General features: G+C 38.9%; 1 protein-coding gene across 1 annotated transcript in view; it reads right to left on the reverse strand.

The window, feature by feature from the left end:
• Positions 1–20,554, reverse strand: part of HERC3 (HECT and RLD domain containing E3 ubiquitin protein ligase 3) — a 198,368-nt gene extending 177,814 nt beyond the window's left edge. Inside the window, exon 1 of the mRNA XM_027544090.1 lies at positions 20,299–20,554. The gene's annotated coding sequence lies outside the window, so the exon portion shown is untranslated. The remainder of the gene's footprint in view (positions 1–20,298) is intronic.
• Positions 20,555–20,562: the final 8 nt, after the last annotated feature.

The following is a 20,562-nucleotide window of genomic DNA, read 5'->3' on the forward strand; positions in this document are numbered from 1 at the left end:
GCTTATAATTTCCCATTAGATCACTTAGGGAAATGTGTGCTCTCTCTTTATTTAGCCTTAAATATAATCTCATCCCCATATAATATTTATTAATTACATAGAGAAAAAGTTACTTACAGCAGAGACAACTTGCAGGCACCACCTTAATAAAACGTTTAGAGTTAGCATCATTGGTAATGCTTCTTAGTTAATGCGCTGAGAAGGACAAAGCCTCTCTCTGTGGTATTCTTGGCAACATGTATAACCTAAATCTAATCATGAGGAAATATCAGACAAGTCGAATCAAGGAATGAACCTGCTGTGAATTAACTGGCCTGAAAGCTTCATAATGTAAAGATCATGAAAGACAAAAAAGATGAAACAACTATTTCAAATCAAAAGAGACAAATGAAAAAAAGAGAGAGAGACAAATGAAACATGACAGCTAAATGCAGTGTTTGATCCTGGACTGGATCCTGGACTAGACTTTTTTTTCTAGTAATGTTTTTGCTACAATGCGACAACTGGCAAAAATGGTATGAAATCTGTATGTTATACAATAATATATCAATACCAATTTCCTGATTTTGATTATCAAACTGTGGTGACATAAGTTAATGTCTTTTGTTTTGAAGGGTTTAAGCCTTAGGTCTGCAAGTTACTTTTAGTTTTTTTTTAAATCTAGCTATTGAAACCTATTAATTTAGGAAATCTAAATGAGAGTATTCTTTGCTCTATTTTTATAACTTTTATAAAAGTCTAAAATAAGAAGAAAGATCTCATATAACACTCCTTCTAGTACCACCAAAAAAGAAAAAAACAAAAACACAGCATAATTAACTTTTCTTTTTCAGTTTAGAGAAATTCTAAACACATAAAACCCTTTTCTAATCTTGACATAATTTTTAGCAACATAAGTCAGGGTGCTGGTACTAGACATGAAGCTGTAGAATAGTATATTAGTGAGATAGCAAACAATCCAGAACGGCTGACTCCAAGATGGGGAGTGGCCACACTGAGAAAAGACGCTAAAGACAGGCGGAGTCCAGTACCTTGAAAGCCTCATAAGCCACTGTGCCAGAAAAACTTTGCACAATCCTATGGAAGTGTGGTTGTGAGTTCTTGGCATTTGTCTGCATCTGTGAATATCTAAGTTGTTAAACTATCACATAAAAGCAAGGTACATTGAACTAGGTCATTCCATTCCCATAAGATGATTTTGTTAATTATTAATATAACAAGGGAATGGAACAAAGAATGGGATGTTCTGCTATCTTTATATCTTACACTCCTATTTTAAATTTATTTATTTATTTAAAATGAAACAAAGATGAATATTTTTAATGATAAAAGGTACAATTCACAAAAAAGATAGACATTATAAACTATTATACACCTTAACAACAAAGAAACAAAGATACACAAAGCAAAAATAAGAAGAAATATAAGGGAAAAGAAAAACAATATAATCATAGTAAGACATATTAACATCTCTGAGACTATTTTATCAAATGCAGAAAAAATAATAGGAGCACTGCGAATGATGTCATTAATAATTTAAATATAATAGATCTATAATTAATTTATATTCATATCTTACACAAATATATTTTAAATTTTGTATCTCACATGTTATTAGATGTCCATAAGACATTTAGAAAAACTGGCAAAAAGATAAAAATTCTAAATTTCAAAAAGTAGAATTCCTTTTTGTATTTGTGATTCAGTTATACACATATGTTATTTTGAAATTATTTTTCATTATAGGTTATTATAAGATATTGACTATAGTTCCCTGTGCTATACAGTAACTTTTGTTGCTTGTTGCATATCTATTTTTTAAATTAGAAACCTAGCATTCTATTCATGTTAAGTCAAACAAGTGGAATCAAAATGTCATAAATTTTTAGTTAGGCAAAAATTCTTAAATATTCTTAAAAATATATATTATACATATTATTTATATGTATGTATACAAAAGCTTTTCTACAACACTTGATAAAGGCTTGAGAAAGAACATAAAAAAAAGAGATGAATAAATTGGAAAACAAAACTAAATGAAATGGGAGCACTGAACATGAAATAGAAAACAAACTAGATAAAAGTAAAAGATCCTCATACAGTCCAGTTATTTTTAAACATGGCTGCTCATTAGAAACATATCTGAACCTCTGGCCAAAAAAAAAAAAAAAAAAGCAATACTTGGACATTTGTATTTTTCAAAAAATTTCAAGCTAATTCTGATATACATCTGGATTTTAAAAAGTGATTACAGGATTTTCTATTAAATGGTAGTTTTGGTGATATAGACATCTACAATTTTTCTGTTGACCAGTCATTATACAATGGTATTAAGTGAGTGAAAGTGAGAAAGTGAAGTTGCTCAGTTGTGTCCAACTCTTTGCGACCCTATGGGCTGTAGCATACTAGGCTCCTCTGTCCATGGGATTTTCCAGGCAAGAATACTGGAGTGGGTTGCCATTTCCTTCTCCAGGGGATCTTCCAGACCCAGGGATCGAACGTGGGTCTCCCACATTGTAAGCAGATGCTTTACTGTCTGAGCCAACAGGGGAGAGACATTAAGTGAGTAATAATTACATAATCGCAATAGTAAAAGATGTTTATCAGTTTTCACAATCAATAGCCAGATAAAAAAGATAATTACAGCTGCAAGCCATAATGGAAGCATGATTAACCTAACAATGTAAAATAATTAGATACATTCTGGGGGGTCAGGCAGAGTGATGTGTTAAGTGGAAATGCATACATACACGTTTTCATCTGCTCAGCCAGTCTGTCTTTCAGTTGGTGCATTTAATTCATTTATATTTAAGGTAATCATTGATATGTATGACCCTACTACCATTTTCTTAATTGTTTGGGGTTTACTTTCTGTAGGTGGGGCTTTTCCTTCTCTTCTTTTCTGCCTAGAGAATTCCTTTAGCATTTGTTGTAAAGCTCGTTTGGCGGTGCTGATTTCCTTTAACTTTTGCTCCCCTGGAAAGCTTTTGATTTCTCCATCAAATCTGAAGGGAAGTCTTGCTGGGTAGAATATTCTTGTTTGTAGGTTCTTTCCTTTCATCATTTTAAATATATCATGTCATTCCCTTCTGGCTTGTAGAGTTTCTATTGAGAAATCAGCAGATAGCCTGATGGGAGTTCCCTTGTATGTTATTTGCTGTTTTTCACTTGTTACTTTTAATATTTTATCTCTGTATTTAATTTTTGTCAGTTTGATTACTATGTGTCTTGATGTGCTCCTCCCTGGGTTTATCCTGCCTGGGACTCTGTGCTTCCTGGACTTGGTTGACTATTTCCTTTCCCATGTTAGGGAAGTTTTCAGCTATTATCTCTTCAAATATTTTCTCAGGTCCTTTCTCTCTCTATTTTCCTTCTGGGACCCCTAAAGTGCAAATGTTCATACATTTAGTGTTGTCCCAGAGGTCTCTTAGGCTGTCTTTATTTCTTTTCATTCTTTTTTCTATATTCTGTTCTGTGGCAATGATTTCCACCATTCTGTCCTCCAGGTCATTTATTCGTTCTTCTGCCTCAGTTATTCTGCTAAGAATTCCTTCTAGTGTATTATTCATCTCAGTTTGTTCTTTAATTCTTTTAGGTCTTTGGTAAACATTTCTTGTATCTTCTCAATCTTTGCCGCCATTCTTTTTTTGAGATCCTGAAACAAATTCACTATCATTATTCTGAATTCTTTTTCTGGAAGGTTGCCTATCTCCATTTCATTTAGTTCTTTTTCTGGGGTTTTATCTTGCCCCTTCATCTGGGATATAACTTTCTGCTTTTTCATGCTGATTAACTTTCTGTAATGTGGTTTTGTTTAGTTGATGTGGGATTGTGGTTCTTCTTGCTTCTTCTGTCTGCCTTCTGGTGGAGGAGGCTAAGCTGCTTGTGTAAGCTTCTTGATGGGAGGGACTGGTGGTGGGAGAACCTGGGTCTTGCTCTGGTGGGCAGGGCCTTGCTCAATAAAGCTTTAACCCAATTATCTGGTGTGGTTCGATCCCTACCTGGTATAGTTTTTTTGCCTGAGGCGACCCAGTCCTCTAAGGTCAGGTTAATGGCAAGCTTCAGGAGGATTTTCATCAAAGGGGAACTTCGCAGACAGCTGCTGCCATTCGCTCCCTGCCCCACCCTGCCCCCCATCGTACCTGTGGTGAGTCTCTGCCAACCCCCACCCCCAAAGGAGATCCTCCAACAGGAGATCCTCCAACACTAGCAGGTAGTTTTTGTTCCATTTCCTATTGAGTCGCTGCTCCTTTCCTCTGAGTCTTGGTGTGTCCAAGGTTTTGTTTGTGCCCTCCAAGGCTGGAGTCTGTTTCCCCCATTCCTGTGGGAGTCTCATAATCAAATCCTGCTGGTCTTCAAGGTCAGATTTCCTAGGGATTCCCAGGCCCTTTGTTGGGTCCCCAAGCTGGGAAGCCTGATGTGGGGTTGCAAACCTTCACAATATTGGGAGAACATCTTTGTTATTATTGTTCTCCAATTTGTGGGTCACCCACTTGGCAAGTATGAGATTTGATTTTATCGTGGTAGTGCCCCTCCTACCATCTCATTGCAACTTCTTCTTTGTCTTTGGATGTGGGGTATCTTTTTTGGTAGGTTTCAGTGTCCTGTTGATGGTTGTTCAACAGCTAGTCATGCTTTTGGTGCTCTTGCAGAGGAGATGAGCGCACATCCTTCTACTCTGCCATCTCGAACCTATATCTTACACTCTAACATGAGAAAGACTTGCATTCTTTCTAGTTTGCAATATCACTGTAAGAGATTGGAGGGGATTCACTCTCAATGTGCCAAATGAGAAAGTTTAAGCTGTAATTGAATGTCATGACTTCAATTATCTTGCAGAAAAATAGTGGCTCAGCCAAGACAACAGCGCTTGACCTTGGGTGCATCTCTTTTTTGTTTACTTCTCATAAATCGGGTGACAAATGGCCAAAAATCTCTGTTCATATCTTTGAAAGGGTTTAACAATGAGGGAGAGAAGCCTTGCAATCAGAAAATTAGGGAATGAGTGCAGAAAATAGATGTTGGATACCAAAGAATATTTTGAGTAAAAATAAAAGATCTTTTCCCTTAAGGGAAAAAATATTTCTAATTTATACCTGTCTCAGGATTCTAAACTTTCATTTACTATCATACACAAAAAATACATATGAAAAGAATGAGCAGATGAACCACAGACTGGGGGAAAACATTTACAAAAGACATATTCGATAGTGGACTGTTATCTAAAATTTTAAAAGAATTCTTAGAGCTCAACAACTCAATTTAAAATGAACAACTCAATTTAAAAATGAGCAAAAGATCCCAACAGATATCTCACCAAAGGTGACATATAGATGGCAAAAAACATGAAAAGATGCTCCACTTCATATATCATTCAGTTCAGTTCAGTCGCTCAGTCGTGTCCGACTCTTTGCAACCCCATGAATCACAGCACGCCAGGCCTCCCTGTCCATCACCAACTCCCAGATTAGGGAATTGCAAATTAAAATAATGAGATACTACTACATACTTCTTAGAATGGCAAAAATCAAAAACATTGACAACACCAGATACTAACGAGGATGTAAAGTAATGAGAACTCTCATTCACTGCTGGTGGGAATGCAAAATGACACAGCCACTTTAGAAAACAGTTTGGCAATCTCTTACAAAACTAAATATATTCTTACCATATGATCCAGCAATCACATTCCTTGGTATTTACCCAAATGAGTTAAAAACTTATGTCCACAAAAAAACTTGCACAAGAATGTTTACAGAAGCTCTATTCATAATTGCCAAAACTTGGAAGCTACCAAGATGACCTTCAGTAAGTGAATGGATAAATAAACCATGGTACATCCAGAAAATAAAATATTTTTCAATATTTTATTGAAAAATATTGTAAAAAGAAATGAGCTATCAGTGCATAAAAATAAAACCTTAAATGCATACTGCTAAGTGAAAGATGTCAATTTGAAAAGGCTACATACTATGATTCCAACTATATGACATTCAGGAAAAGGCAAAACTATAGAGACATTAAAAAAAAATTCAGAGGTTGCCAGGGGATTTGGGGAAGGATTAGCAAGTGAAGCACAGGTGATTTTTAGGGCAGTGAAAATACTTTGTGTGATACTATTAATATAATGGTAGATACTTGTCATTACACATTTGTCCAAATGAGTCGGTCACGACTGAGCAACTAAGCACACACACATGAAATGTACACCAACAGTGAATCCTATTAAAAACTATGGATTTGGGGTGATAATAATGTGTCAATGTAGGTTCATTGATTCCAATAAATGTGCTACTCTGGTAGGGGATGGTGATAGTGGAGGAGGCTGTGTATGTTTTTGGGGGAGGTGATATATAGGAACTCTCTGTACTTAGCACTCAATTTTACTGTGAACTTAAAATTACTCTCAAAAATTGATCTATTAATTAAATATATATACTAACTGTATTGTTTATATATATATATTATATATTTTTACATTAAAAGAATATTTTGGCAACACTGAATTGAAAAAAGAAAAGACTGGAGGCAGGACCTGTTGAAAACTAGGACAGAAGTCATGAGGACCTAGATTAAGGGATGCAAATGATAGGAACTGGTGACCGATTGCATGTGGGTGGTACAGAAGGGAGAAGCATGGGATGACTGCAGTTCTAGGGCCCAGGTGATGCAGGGGGTGTTGGTATCATTTACTAAGTTTAGCAAAGAGGAGGGAGAGTTGTCGGGGGAGTGAGATATTAACTTTAAGAGGATCATTCTGTCTGATTTAATCACCTTATATAACATTTTTCAGTTTATGAGTTCTATTAATATAAGTTGGTGAGTAAATTATGTTTCGATGAGTCTGTTACATTAAAAGAAAATATCCTCAGAGACAAGTCTAAACACTGTTTTAAAATGTGGAAAGAAAGCAAGAAGAAACCAGAGCAGAATGAATCCCAAGGCTGTGTGTGCCTCGGGTGCTGGCAGGCCACATGGTAAGTGTCTGGTGGGAAGTTCAATGTTGGGCTATGAGTCATCCAGAGATGCCCGACAGGCGAGAAAACCAGGAAAAGCAGGCTTTCGAAAACTTGGAATTATGACCACAGTTTACATAAAAATACTTTTATTTTAATTTAATCATGATTCTAGTAAAAGCATCATATTTTTCATAGGCAATAAGTCTTTCATGTGGGCTGTGTTGCTGGAGAGTCAAATAATTCCCAAATCTCTTCAACCATGGAAAATATAGCTTCCTACAGTCACAGTGAAGATTCTTAGAGCCAGTTCCCATCTTGCTCAACCTAAATACAGGCAAAGGCTTCTTTTAAGGTTCATTACTATTTACATAATTGACTATTTGATTTATACAATCTGAAGATTGTCAGGAAACACACATACCATAAAACATCTATTGATTATCATTTTAAGAATCACTTCAGCTGTTTTCTAAGACTCCAAAAAGCACCAATAAATATGGATAACACAAAAGCCATATAAGGTCATATATTTCAAGCTTATAAAGTTGCTGCCTTAATTTTTCTTCATCCTTTTCTAGGATTACAAGGCTTTTCAAATCATGTTAATACCATGAAAAACTCTATTCATAATTTTCAGTTAACAAATTGGAAGGGCAAAGATGATGCTGTTAAAGTGCTGCCCTCAATACACCAGCAAATTTGGAAAACTCAGCAGTGGCCACAGGACTGGAAAAGGCAAGTTTTCATTCCAGTCCCAAAGAAAGGCAATGCCAAAGAATACTCAGGCTTCCATATAATTCTGTTGACTTCACATGCTAGCAAGGTAATGCTCAAAATCCTTCAAGATAGATAGGCTTCAGCAGTACATAAAATGAGAACTTCCAGATGTTCAAGCTGGATTTAGAAAAGGCAGAGGAACCAGAGATAAAACTGCCAACATCCTTTGAATCACAGAGAAAGCAAGGGAATTTCAGAAAAACATCCATTTCTGCTTCACTGACTACACTAAAGCCTTTGACTGCGTGAATCACAACAAACTGGTAAATTCTTAAAGAGATGGGAATACCAAACCACCTTACCTGTCTCCTGAGAAACCTAAATGCAGGTCAAGAAGCAACAATTAGAACCTTACATGGAACAACGAACTGGTTCAAAATTGGGAAAGGAATATGTCAAGGCTATATATTGTCATCCTATTTATTTAACTTATATGCGGAGTACATCGGAGAAGGCAATGGCACCCCACTCCAGTATTCTTGCCTGGAGAATCCCAGGGACAGAGGAGCCTAGTGGGCTGCCATCTGTGGGGTCGCACAAAGTCAGACACGACTGAAGCAACTTAGCAGCAGCAGCAGGAAACTTTTGAAAGAAAAAAATTCTTCTTGATATTATGTAAAAAACCCTTTCAGGAGCTGGCTTAGAAGAGGGAACCTATAAGGCCTCATTGGGAGCAACCTGGAAAGCTTTTTCCTACCAACTAACCCCACTACCACCTCCAAAAAAAAAACTCTCAAGAAAACCTGTTAGAGTCATAAAAGATACACATCAGGTATTTACAGTGTTTAAGATCATTGTAGAGCAGGGTTCTTGGCCTTAGCACTATTGACCTTGAGGTTGAGATAATTCTTTGTTGTGAGGGACTATCTTGTGCATAAGATGTAAGATGTTTAGCAGCATTCCTGGACTCTACCCAGTACACCACCTCAGCTGTAACAAAGATGTCTCCAGAACATTGCCAAGTGTCCTCTGGAGGCCAAAATCATCCCAGTTTGAGAATCAGTGTTCGAAATTTTTGCTACTGAAAGTGTGATCTGAAAGTCAGTAGCATCATCTAGAAGCTTTTAAGACATGAGGATTTCAAACTTCCTATTCAATATGATCTCAGCCATACTGAATCAGGATTTGCATTTTAACAAGATACCCAGGTGACTCATATGCACATTCAAGTTTGAAAAGTGCTGTCAGATGATATGGATCATATGTATCCAGGAGCAGGAAGGAAATGGGGAAGAAAGGAGTGGGAGGAGGTATACAGAAAGAGGGAGACAAGGAGTAAAGAAAAGACAAAAAAGCTAAGACACGTAGTTAAAATTGAAAACACTATAGAACTTTAAAATCAAACATAAAAGTAGGTGGAACAAAGAGGAATTTTAGGGCAGTGGAGAAACTCTGTATGATACCACAGTGGTGTGAACACGCCATTATGCGTGTCTGTGTGCTCGGCTGCTCAGTGTCATTCAACTCTTCGTGACCCCATGGACTGAATTCCACCAGGCTCCTCTGTCCACAGGATTTTTTAGGCAAGAATACTGGAATGGGCTGCCATTTCCTTCTCCAGGGATCTTTCCAATCCAGGGATCAAACCCACATCTCCTACATTTCCTGCACTGGCAGGCGGATTCTTTACCACTGAGCCACTTGGGAAGCGTACATGCCACTATGCATTTGCCCGGATCCACAGACTGTACAACACCAAGAGTGAATCCTAAGGTAAACTATGGACTTTGGGTGATAATGATGTGTCAGTGAATCTTTTGAAAAGTAGTAAGTCAAGCATAAATAATTTTTCTTTCTGTGAACATTTTAACACAGTTGCCAATGAGAAAGAAACAGAAAGTTTCTAAACTTGAATTTTAAAGGAGAAAAACTAAAAAACAAGGAATTTAGGACTATCTTCAGTTAACCACACTTTTAAAATATCTGAGGCATGGATTCAAACAGTGACTATGAAGATCAAAGTGAGTGAATGCCAGAGAATTTATGAAGAAACAAACTGTAAGAACTAGGGACCAGTTGGGTAAGAAAGAAGCAACACAGACTTCTGGTTGGGTTGCATGATCCAGAAGCAAACCTTAGGAAGTGGCTAGGGTCCATGCTATGAATGCTACCAAATTACTTGCTGAGGCCTCAGGTGACATCAGTTTTGCCTCCTTTGATTCCTCCAATTTTTATCTATAAAATCAGAATTTTGCATGTACCATATCCTCCCCACTCCTTAATGCTCTATTTTGAACCTTTGCAGAAAGAAAACTTCCCAAATGGTTTTTCCTAACTATGACAGCTCTTGTCAAGAGGATGACAGTTTCCACAAATGCTTCCTAGTCCTCATACTCCTCATTGTTTTCCATAGCTTTGATCAGGGGTAAGCAAATATTTTCTGTAAAGGGCCAGAGAGTCAATACTTTAGGCTTTGTGGTTGATTGTTTCTGTTGGAACTGTGACCTTGAAGAATGAAAGCAGCCACAGACAACATGTAAACAAATGATAGTAGCTGGGTTCTAATAAAACTTCTTTATTTACAAAAATAGTTGTGGGCTCAATTTGGCCCTCAAGCCATAGTTTTCAACCTCTGACCTACATTGTTCTTTGCATTTTTAACTCATTCCTGATAAAAATTTTAATAACTATCATATTTTGAGTACAAAGTGTCAGGTCCTATTCTAAGTGATTTACATATATTATTATGTTGTATTCTTATATCAACACTCTGCCATAGTTTATCACTCAGGATTCAGGATGGGAAAAATAAATTATTCTAGGTATTTCCAATATAAAGGAATTTAATATAGTGAAATCCATGCTTATAAATTCATTTGAAGAGCAGGAAAAGCAGAAATAGGGGGCTTGCTCTGAGGTTTGGCATTAAGGTCACGCCCTCATAGCTGTGATCCGGAGCGCAGAAAACTCTGCTGCTACCACTGCTATTGCTGCCACAGCTGTCTCATATTTGAGATCTGTTCAGAGAGAAACATGGAGTCAGCCCATGCAAAGCCCATGCAACCCACCTGTCAGCACTCCCTTCTGCAGGCAGCTTGCTTCTGCTCTGTTTCAAATCTCATGTGTGTGCACATCCATAAGCCTAGTTGCAAGAGTCTGTAAAGTGTACTTTTATTTTTTGGAAAATGTACCTTTAGCTTTCCAATTTCTCCAACTAGAAGGAGGGTGAAAAGGAGGTAGGGAGGGCCCAAGTACTCAGCACAGATGGGCACTACCACTATTCCTATTTAAAGCCAAGTTGGAAAGAACTTTCTGCCATTTTTCCTTGACTTCCTTTATTCTAAGTAGATAAATTATTATGAGAAATTGCTTATCTGGTCACTTTCTCTTTGATACATTTGTTTTAATGACCTCTTATTTTTTAAATATTTCAAAATATGTATAAAAAGAATATTTTAAAGAACAAAATAGTCCTGATGAGACTTTAAGAAATACTATTCTGCTTTTCACATGTTTGCCTTCCCTACTTATGCTGAACTTTTAAGCTGAAGATCAAATCTGGACATTTTTTTAATCAGTTTTGAAATCTGATGCTTATATATACAAGCTGTTAAAATGTATTTTAACATTTAGCCCTTCAATATCCCTGATGGCTCAGACGGTAAAGAGTCTGCCTGCAGTGCAGGAGACCAGGGTTTAATCTCTGGCAGGGTAAAATCCCCTGGAGAAGGAAATGGCAACCCACTCCAATATCCTTGCCTGGAAAATTCCATGGATGGAGGAGCCTGGCAGGCTACAGCCCATGGGGTCTCAAAGAGTTGGACATACTGAGCAACTTCACTTTCTTCGATATCAACTCAAATCCATATCATTCATTCTTATCTGAGTTGCTGTATAGTCTTGATGGTTGTTGTTGTTGTTTGTTGTTATTCAGTTGTAGATCAGATCGGATCAGTCACTCAGTCGTGTCCGACGCTTTGCGACCCCATGAATCCCAGCACGCCAGGCCTCCCTGTCCATCACCAACTCCCGGAGTTCACTCAGACTCACATCCATTGAGTCAGTGATGCCATCCAGCCATCTCATCCTCTATCGTCCCCTTCTCCTCCTGCCCCCAATCCCTCCCAGCATCAGAGTCTTTTCCAATGAGTCAACTCTTCGCATGAGGTGGCCAAAGTACTGGAGTTTCAGCTTTAGCATCATTCCTTCCAAAGAAATCCCAGGGCTGATCTCTTTCAGAATGGACTGGTTGGATCTCCTTGCAGTCCAAGGGACTCTCAAGAGTCTTCCCCAACACCACAGTTCAAAAGCATCAATTCTTCGGTACTCAGCTTTCTTCACAGTCCAACTGTCACATCCATACATGACCACTGGAAAAACCATAGCCTTGACTAGACGAACCTTTGTTGGCAAAGTAATGTCTCTGCTTTTGAATATACTGTCTAGGTTGGTCATAACTTTCCTTCCAAGGAGTAAGCGTCTTCTAATTTCATGGCTGCAGTCACCATCTGTAGTGATTTTGGAGCCCAGAAAAATAAAGTCTGACACTGCTTCCACTGTTTCCCCATCTATTTCCCATGAAGTGGTGGGACCAGATGCCATGATCTTCATTTTCTGAATGTTGAGCTTTAAGCCAACTTTTTCACTCTCCACTTTCACCTTCATCAAGAGGCTTTTGAGTTCCTCTTCACTTTCTGCCATAAGGGTGGTGTCATCTGCATATCTGAGGTTATTGATATTTCTCCCGGCAATTTTGATTCCAGCTTGTGTTTCTTCCAGTCCAGCGTTTCTCATGATGTACTCCGCATATAAGTTAAATATACAGGGTGACAATATACAGCCTTGATGTACTCCTTTTCCTATTTGGAACCAGTCTTTCTCCATGTCCTGTTCTAACTGCTGCTTCCTGACCTGCATACAGATTTCTCAAGAGGCAGATCAGGTGGTCTGGTATTCCCATCTCTTTCAGAATTTTCCACAGTTGATTGTCATCCACACAGTCAAAGGCTTTGGCATAGTCAATAAAGCAGAAATAGATGCTTTTCTGGAACTCTCTTGCTTTTTCCATGATCCAGCGGATGTTGGCAATTTGATCTCTGGTTCCTCTGCCTTTTCTAAAACCAGCTTGAACATCAGGAAGTTCACGGTTCACATATTGCTGAAGCCTGGCTTGGAGAATTTTGAGCATTACTTTACTAGCGTGTGAGATGAGTGCAATTGTGCGGTAGTTTGAGCATTCTTTGGCATTGCCTTTCTTTGGGATTGGAATGAATACTGACCTTTTCCAGTCCCGTGGCCACTGCTGAGTTTTCCAAATTTGCTGCATGTTGAGTGCAGCACTTTCACAGCATCATTTTTCAGGATTTGGAATAGCTCAACTGGAATTCTATCACCTCCACTAGCTTTGTTCGTAGTGATGCTTTCTAAGGCCCACTTGACTTCACATTCCAGGATGTCTGGCTCTAGGTCAGTGATCACACCATCGTGATTATCTGGGTCGTGAAGATCTTTTTTGTACAGTTCTTCTGTGTATTCTTGCCATCTCTTCCTAATATCTTCTGCTTCTGTTAGGTCCATACCATTTCTGTCCTGTATTGAGCCCATCTTTGCATGAAATGTTCCTTTGGTATCTCTGATTTTCTTGAAGAGATCTCTAGTCTTACCCATTCTGTTGTTTTCCTCTATTTCTTTGCATTGATCGCTGAAGAAGGCTTTCTTATCTCTTCTTGCTATTCTTTGGAACTCTGCATTCAGATGTTTATATCTTTCCTTTTCTCCTTTGCTTTTCGCTTCTCTTCTTTTCACAGTTATTTGTAAGGCCTCCCCAGACAGCCATTTTGCTTTTTTGCATTTCTTTTCCATGGGGATGGTCTTGATCCCTGTCTCCTGTACAATGTCACGAACCTCATTCCATAGTTCATCAGGCACTCTATCTATCAGATCGAGGCCCTTAAATCTATTTCTCACTTCCACTGTATAATCATAAGGGATTTGATTTAGGTCATACCTGAATGGTCTAGTGGTTTTCCCTACTTTCCTCAATTTAAGTCTGAATTTGGCAATAAGGAGTTCATGGTCTGAGCCACAGTCAGCTCCTGGTCTTGTTTTTGCTGACTGTATAGAGCTTCTTCATCTTTAGCCACAAAGAATATAATCAATCTGATTTCAGTGTTGACCATCTGGTGATGTCCATGTATAGAGTCTTCTCTTGTGTTGTAGGAAGAGGGTGTTTGTTATGACCAGTGCATATTCTTGGCAAAACTCAGTTAGTCTTTGCCCTGCTTCATTCCGTATTCCAAGGCCAAATTTGCCTGTTACTCCAGGTGTTTCTTGACTTCCTACTTTTGCATTCCAGTCCCCTAGAATGAAGAGGACATCTTTTTTGGGTGTTAGTTCTAAAAGGTCTTGTAGGTCTTCATAGAACCTGTTCAACTTCAGCTTCTTCAGCGTTACTGGTTGGGGCATAACTTGGATTACTGTGATATTGAATGGTTTGCCTTGGAAACGAACAGCGATCATTCTGTCGTTTTTGAGATTGCATCCAAGTACTGCATTTCAGACTCTTTTCTTGACCATGATGGCTACTCCATTTCTTCTGAGGGATTCCTGCCTGCAGTAGTAGATATAATGGTCATCTGAGTTAAATTCACCCATTCCAGTCCATTTTAGTTCACTGATTCCTAGAATGTCAACGTTCACTCTTGCCATCTCTTGTTTGACCACTTCCAATTTGCCTTGATTCATGGACCTGACATTCCAGGTTCCTATGCAATATTGCTCTTTACAGCATCGAACCTTGATTCTATCACCAGTCACATCCACAGCTGGGTATTCTTTTTGCTTTGGCTCCATCCCTTCATTCTTTCTGGAGTTATTTCTCCACTGATCTCCAGTAGCATATTGGGCACCTACTGACCTGGTGAGTTTCTCTTTCAGTATCCTATCATTTTGCCTTTTCATACTGTTCATGGGGTTCTCAAGGCAAGAATACTGAAGTGGTTTGCCATTCCCTTCTCCAGTGGACCACATTCTGTCAGATCTCTCCACCATGACCCGCCCATCTTGGGTTGCCCCATGGGCATGGCTTAGTTTCACTGAGTTAGACAAGGCTGTGGTCCTAGTGTGATTAGATTGACTAGTTTTCTGTGAGTATGGTTTCAGTGTGTTTGCCCTCTGATGCTCTCTTGCAACACCTACCGTCTTACTTGGGTTTCTCTTACCTTGGATGTGGGGTATCTCTTCACGGCTGCTCCTGCCAAGCGCAGCCATTGCTCCTTACCTTGGATGAGGGGTATCTCCTCACTGCCGCCCTTCCTGACCTTCAACGTGGGATAGCTCCTCTAGGCTAGATACAACTTTCAGTTGTAAGTTGTACCCAACTCTTGAAACCCCATGAACTACAGCCCACGAGGGTCCTCTGTCCATGGAATTTCCCAGGCAAGAATACTAGAATAGGTTGTCATGCCCTCCTCCAGGGGATCTTTCCAACCCAGGAATCAAACTCGCATGTGCTGCATTGGCAGGTGGATTCTTTACCACTGAGAAAACATGGAAGCTGGTCATACTCATCTCTGCCAGTAACCATCTATATCCTCATTGCAAAATTAAAATTTGTTTTCATGGATTAAGAGAGATTATAAAAGGGGCTAAAATGGGTGTCTCCTTAGACCTAAGTACGTAATTTGATAGTCTATAAAACCCATACTTTACTGATACTCCCTCAGCCCTTCCATCAGGCACAGGTATCACTCCCTCCTTTGTGTACCTGATGCACAATACAAATTCAACAAATGCTGAATAAACACATAAAAATGCATCATGTATAAACCAGGTTTTTTAGTTAACTTTATCCTATGCTATATACTGCCCTTAAGATCATGAACTTTTTAAGTCCATAATTTGGATCATATCTTTCACATTTTTATGCCTCTTCTTTTTACCTCCTATTATAATACTGAGAATACAGAAAGTGCTTAATAAATATTCACTGACTGAATCAATAGTTTTGAAATAAGATACACATCTATCAATGATTAACCTCAAATATTAACTGGTAATACTTAGAGTTTAAAACTACTTTATTAAAGAAATAATTCAAAAGAGAAAAAACAATGAAAGAACAATTCAGTAATATCCCAACAACCTAACAACAATCAATAATTGATTTTTATTCTTTTTTTCTATCCCTAAACTCTTGGTTAAAAAAAATAATTGGACTAACAGAAAGAGACTCACAGACTTAGAAAACACATTCATGGTCGCCAGGGCGGGGGCACTTTGGGAAGGTCACGTATACAACTGCTATATTTAAAATGGATATCCAGCAAAAACCTACTGCATAACACATGCACCTCTGCTCAGTGTTATGTTCCAGCCTGGATGGGAGCAGGGTTTGTGGGAGAATGGATACATGCATATGTATGGCTGAGTCCCTTCACTGTTCACCTGAAACTATCACAACATTGTTAATCAGCTAAACCCCAATACATAATGTTTCTGGTGTTAAAATAAAACAATAAATATAATTGTACTCATGAATAAAATTAGTATCCTTGTTTTTTTACTTATACTTAATAATCATTTTGGTATTGTGATGAGTTTTTATTTTCAAAAACTGTATTACAGTGTATGCAGAGGATAGCTCCAGCCTCTAGGGCAGTGTGATATTAACTTTTTGTGTCAACTTGACTGGGTCAAGGGCTGCCCAGGTTAGACATTATTTCTGGGTATGTCTGTGAGGTATAGATGAGATTAGTATTTGAATCAGTAGACTCAGGAAAACAGATAGCTCACTGCGATGTGGATGGGCATCATTCAATCCACTGAAGGTCTGAATAGAATAAAAAGAAGGAGGAAGGAGGATTTCCTGCCTTTTGCTTCCTACTTGGCTGCTTGAGCTCGAACATCTGTCTTCTGCCCTTGGACTAGGATTTATACCATCCATTCCTCTGGCCCTCAAGCCTTCAGGGATTCCGAATGGATTTCACCACTGGCTTTCCTGGGTCTCTCAGTTTCCATAATCATGTGAGCCAATTCCTCATAATAAACTCTTCCCTGTATACACACACACATACACACACACAACAGAATCAATTTCTGTTTCTCTGGAGAACTCTGACAGTATCTGCTACATAGTGGGCACTCAATAAACTAATAATTGAAAGGCAAATATTAATTACATTTCTAAAATATTTATAATTTTATAGGTGAGAAATGGAAACTTCTTTGATGTTTGAAACTTACATTACTACTGAGGATGAATAATTATGTGTTTATTGATCAACTGTTTTTCTCAATTGTGATTTTTTTCATACTTTTTGTACATTTATCTGTCAGACCCTTGATTTTAATGAACTCATTACAACTGCAACTAACTAATAAAATTTTTGTGACTTTTGTTCCTAAAATGTTTGTTGCTGTTCAGTCGCTCAGTCATGTCCGACCCTTTATTCCTAAACAGATGTCTTCAAATTTAGGAAACAACTGGCAAAATAAAGACAAATTTGTAATCACAGAAATAAAAGTATAAGCGGGAACAAATGTTAGTTCAAATATTGGTTGATGCCATCTAGTGGAAAAGTGATTTTAACTTCTCTCTCTCTCTGAATCAGAGATTCCCAAATATCAATGCCCCAAATTTGGCATTTATGGGACTTTACTAAAATATATACTCTAGCCTCACCTCTGCCTATGTTTTCTAACTCCTTCAATGTATATGATAACCCAAGAGTTGTGTTTCAATATTATCCATATTGTAAAGTATAAATTTGGATTCCCAGTGGTACCCGATACTTTCCTTTTTCATCAGAATTTTCTCCAGCTTCCTCACAATAGGAGATTATGCTGCTCTGATAACATTCTTTAAATGTGTACTCTGGGGCTTCTCTGGTAGCTCAGTGGTAAAGAATCTATCTGCCCATGGGTTTGATCCCTGACCCAGGAAGATCCCCCATGCTGCGGAGCAACTAAGTCTGTGCACCATATCTACTGAGCCTGGGCTCTAGAGCCTGGGAGCTGCAGCTACTGAAGCCCGCACGCCCTAGGGCCCGTGCTCCACGAGAGAAGCCACCGCAATGAGAAGTCTGAGTACCCCAACCAGAGAGTAGCCCCCACTCGCCACAACTAGAGAACAGCTCACACAGCAACGAAGACACGACACAGCCAAAAACAAACAAATGAATAAATATTTTTAAAATGTGTACTCCATGCTAGCCCCTGCGCTAACTACTTTCCTTGTATTAATATTGCTCTATTTAATTCCCTCAACAACTCTAATAAGGTAAGTAGTATTATTATACTATTTTACAGAGGATAAGATTGAGGCAGGGAATTTCCCAAGGTCACATAGCTAATATGGTACCTGAGTTCAGATCTCTGTGACAGGAATGATCATAGCCACACTAGCAGGAAAAAGCATCAGTGACTTTACAATTCTATACGGTCACCTGTTTTCAGCTTTGTATACTACATGCAGAAATGAGTTAGAGAAATGAGTTAATTATCAAGGGCTGTTTAGGGAAATTTTACAACTTAATATTTACATGGTTTGGACTAATGCTTTACACACTCAGATGTTCTTTAAATACTGGATGTTGATTTGGGGTGTTCTAAATTTGAAGACATTTTCAATATTTTGCTGTCACTCTCCATTTTTCAAATACTAATGTAAGTTAAACTGATCTGCTTTAAACCTTCTATGTGGATGAAAACTGAAACTAACTTATAACTGGTTCAGTTCAGCTCAATTGCTCAGTTGTGTCCAACTCTTTGCGACCCCATGAATCGCAGCACGCCAAGCCTCCCTGCTGCTGCTAAGTCACATCAGTCGTGTCCGACTCTGTGAGACCCCTTAGATGGCAACCCAACAGGCTCCTCTGTCCCTGGGATTCTCCAGGCAAGAATACTGGAGTGGGTTGCCATTTCCTTCCCCAATGCATGAAAGTGAAAAATTAAAGTGAAGTTGCTCAGTCATGTCCAACTCTTAGTGACCCCATGGACTGTAGCCTACCAGGCTCCTCCATCCATGGGATTCTCCAGGCGAGAGTACTGGAGTGGGGTGCCATTGGCCAGGCCTCCCTGTCCATCACCCAAACTCATGTGCATCGAGTTGTTAGAAAACCCAGTTGATCAGAATCTATCAGCCATGTGAGGTGCATTGAAGTTAATGAAGCTGGTTGTAAGCATGGGTGCCTGGCTCTACCCAACAGGGGTCAAGGTTCTGGCCAGCACAGCCAGGCCTGAGATCATTCAATGCTGGCAGAAGTCAACCTCTGTGTCCCCATATCTCACCCTCATATCTACAGTTCACTCCTTCCCTAGGTATCAACTAACTACACCTGAAAAATTAATTCCTACTACTGCCCTAGTAGGAAATAATGGGAAGGTAACATAGGGACTTTACAATAGGCCCTCTTAAGGCTACATAGGAGAAGGCAATGGCACCCCACTCCAGTACTCTTGCCTGGAAAATCCCATGGGCGGAGGAGCCTGGTGGGCTACAGTCCATGGGGTCGCTGAGGGTTGGACACGACTGAGCGACTTCACTTTCACTTTTCACTTTCATGCATTGGAGAAGGAAATGGCAACCCACTCCAGTGTTCTTTCCTGGAGAATCCCAGGGGCGGGGGAGCCTGGTGGGCTGCCCTCCATGGGTTGGCAGAGAGTCAGACATGACTGAAGCGACTTAGCAGCAGCAGCAAGGCTACATACCTGACAACTGCCTAGGTTGAAGTCTTCTGAGCATTAGTGAACAAAGAGTATCAAATAATGCAAAGAATTTTCAAAAATAAGAGCGAAAAAGCAAAATAAAAGTTTCTTCACTTTTACATTGCTGAGAGGAAGAGAAATTTGAAAATATAATCTTGTATTTGTGTCTCTATATTCCTCACTCCCACCTCTATCTCTGAGGAACTCCAAGTGTGACTTGGTAAAGCCCGATGACATGAGAAAAGGTTAAATATTTACCAAAAAAGAGGGAAAAGAATGATGAGTAACAAAGAATCTCCTAGTACACTGCACTAGGAAGAATAGAGAAAAATAAAAATAATTGTAGATAACATTAATTGAGAATTAATTTTCCCAGGCAAAAATTAATTTTCAAAATGCTCTTTGCATGCATTTGCACATGGGGATTAAATTAGGTAAGTGAAGTATGTACAGTTATTAATCTTATTATACAAATAAGGAAGCAGGACTTAGGGCATATGCTGGAGTTATACAACTAGTAAACTATGAACCCCAGAGCCCAAGAACTTATCTACTACACTATAAGAAACAGATCAAATCTGCGTCATTTCCTTGGAGACTAAGAAGCCGACATGGGGTGAAAAATCCATTGAATGGTTCACTCATTTAACTAACAGACGCAGTTACGTAGACTTCTGGAAGTTTCCAAGCTCATTTATAGAAGCAGATCAGTTGTGCTACTGTTAATCCACTGAGTTCAGGGTGAGTTCCCCCGGGTAAGAATATGGACATCTTAGAGGCTAAAAGGACTAAGCCAATCTTTTCAGATTCTTTTTTTTTTTTTTTAATGAAAGAATTTTAAAAAAAAACAAAACACGAGGTTATAGAAACCTTGGTAAAGATTTACATAAAAACAAAGTAGTGTTTTTTAACATACCCAATATGACAGTGTGCTTGAAACCTCATTTTGGTGATAACCGCCTAGGTCCAAGAGTCACTGTGTGACTTTGAGGTCCGGCCACTTGCTTCTTGGCAACTCTGTGACAGGCTCCGGTGAAAACTCAAGTCACCTCCACTTAAGCATTGGTTTTCTTTCTAATTTGCAAACGCGCAGGAACAGCTCCAAGAGTCTCCGGAGCCCGTCAACGACCAAGCGGTGTCGTGGGAAAAGCAGTCGCGGCCTCGGAACCAAAGCGCTGGT

This window comes from Bos indicus x Bos taurus, chromosome 6, assembly GCF_003369695.1.
Source record: "Bos indicus x Bos taurus breed Angus x Brahman F1 hybrid chromosome 6, Bos_hybrid_MaternalHap_v2.0, whole genome shotgun sequence".
Lineage (NCBI taxonomy): Eukaryota > Metazoa > Chordata > Mammalia > Artiodactyla > Bovidae > Bos > Bos indicus x Bos taurus.